Consider the following 2,422-nt stretch of genomic DNA (forward strand, 5'->3'; position numbering starts at 1 on the left):
ATTTTTCTATATTTATTTTTTTACAAGGAAACAAATATAGCTTATTAAGGCTACCCATCAATGGGCGTACTCATTGGCGGATTGGCCTCTTTTGTTGCATATCTGCACCATTCTCCTTTAAATAGTTTGTCTTTAAATATTGAACATAGTTTACTCCCTTCGTTTCAATTCTATGCTCTTATTTTTGACTTTTTATAATCAATTTTTTACAACTTTGACCAAAAACTTACAATAATATATTACCTCTATTTCATATTATTTGCAACGATTAGACATTTTCTACTCACACTTTATGTCAAATTGTTGCAAATAATATAAAACGGATGTAATACACGTAGTTACAACACCAAGACTGGACTCCGGGTGCCTGTACTTGCAAAACAACGGAGACTCCGGTTGGATGGAGTACCGCCTCCGACAATCAAGTTAGAACCTGTATGGAGAATAAAAAGTGCGGAAAGTAAAGTGGGATCTTCTCGGATTCCGAGATCGGGAATATTCTCTGAGGTGAGAATTAATTATCTAGCAATCATTGACTGCCTCAATTTCTGAGTAAAATCTATCTCTCTTGTCATTGTGTGTTCCCCCAAGATAAGAAAATCTCCTTATTTATAGGGTCATGGGAATTCGTGCCCCTGCCTAGGTTACGGAAACCTAGGACGAACGGGCTGTCTCGGGAATTGGGCCCTGAAGGCTTTCGTTTTCCCTTGCTGACTTGGAGTGCCACGTGTTAACTGGTGAGTGGCCTTTATTGGACATGTCATGGGGTGACACATGTCCCATTCTTATTGGGCCACGTGACATGGGTATTTTTACCTAAATCATTTGCCCTCAGAGGGGTGACGTAGCGTGCCACGTGGCGCCTGTGACACATGTCACTCTGGACTGGGTGAACGGTTTTTAACTATTCACCTTCTGGGGAAGTTATAGGGATCCCAATATGTTTAACCCCTCTATAAGTAAGGTCCCCCCTCTCATTTTGGACCCTTCTGAAAAAGTCTTAGAGAGAGAAAGAGAAGATTTTTAGAGAGGGAGACTCTTATTCCGTCTGCATTTGCCTTCACCAAATTTCCACCTGTTACTTCCGTTTGACACAGCTGGTCTACCATCTGTGCATATCACAAACAGGAGAACATCTGAATCGCCTGGGTACTTTCTAGACAATTCTCCTGGTTTCCAACTGGTTACAGCCGGTCAACGCTTGACTACTTTCAGAAATATCCTAGAGGTACCGTCTCTCCCCTTTGCAACTCTTTCAAGCTTTTTACCAGCTGTATATATTGCATTGAATAATGGATTCACCCACAACACACATGGCACAGTCTAGGATAGTAGTCAGCCGGTCTCCTTGTACGGCTGAGTCTAGGACTAGGGGTGCCACCTGGTGGTGTTTGGACCACCCTTGCTCTTCCTCGAATCCGACCGTCTCTGTGCATGTGCAGGACAATATGGCCCAGACAAAGAGGACGACATTTGACCCAGATTATAAATCAGACGGCTCAGCTGAGGCGCCGGCTGACAGAGAATATGACTATCCTCCGGGTTTACCCAGCACTCTGAGCGACGACATTTTGGAGGACTCTGATCAAGGACACGGCACTGAGGCCGTCCAACGATCCGACTCAGAGGAGTCGACCTCACTGCAAGCGGATGTCGTAAGTGAGGAGGATGAGGCGTACAAGTGGCCGTCTATAACCAACCCAATTGAGGCGCGCATATGTCCGCTAGAGATATAGTTACCCTAGAAGCAAACTTCCCCGCCTTTCTAGAGAAATGCCTAATGGGGGATAGGTGGGAAATAATTGTGCCGCCTGCAGAGGCGACAGTCGTCTGGGATGACGATATCGAACATGCAGACAATTATTTCGGCTGTTATGAGGCGGCATTCAAAGCCGGCCTCCGGTTCCCCCTTCATGATGCAATCAAAGCCATCTTAAGGGGCTATGAGCTTGTCGTATGGCAACTCACACCCAATTCTTGGATGAACATCCTTTGCTATATCGCCGCCTTCGAGATGCAGAACATAACGCCCAGCTGGGAGGCGTTTGCACATATGCACTACCTAAGCCGTGCCCCAGGCGGTTGGAAGGCGTGGTACACTTTAACCATGCACTCGGAGTACATGATGACGTTGGATAAGCCGTCTAAGTGGAGTAACTGGAAAAACAAGTTCTACTTGGTTTCCTCCCCATCCAGACGTCAAAACCGTCTCCTCCGACTATAGAATTAGGAATTGGCTCTCCTGGGAAAAAAGTGTGCCCTTCCTCGTATCCCTGAAGAGGCTTGGGCACATATAATAAAGCTGGAATTTTTCAAGACGACCACCATGCCTATGGAAGACGACACTTAGATAATTGTACCCAAGAACTGGGTACCCCATCCGGATTGGCTCAAAGATGAGGGTTTCCTCTCCGCCTGTGGT

The sequence above is a fragment of the Chenopodium quinoa genome, unplaced genomic scaffold (assembly GCF_001683475.1).
Source record: "Chenopodium quinoa cultivar QQ74 unplaced genomic scaffold, ASM168347v1, whole genome shotgun sequence".
Lineage (NCBI taxonomy): Eukaryota > Viridiplantae > Streptophyta > Magnoliopsida > Caryophyllales > Amaranthaceae > Chenopodium > Chenopodium quinoa.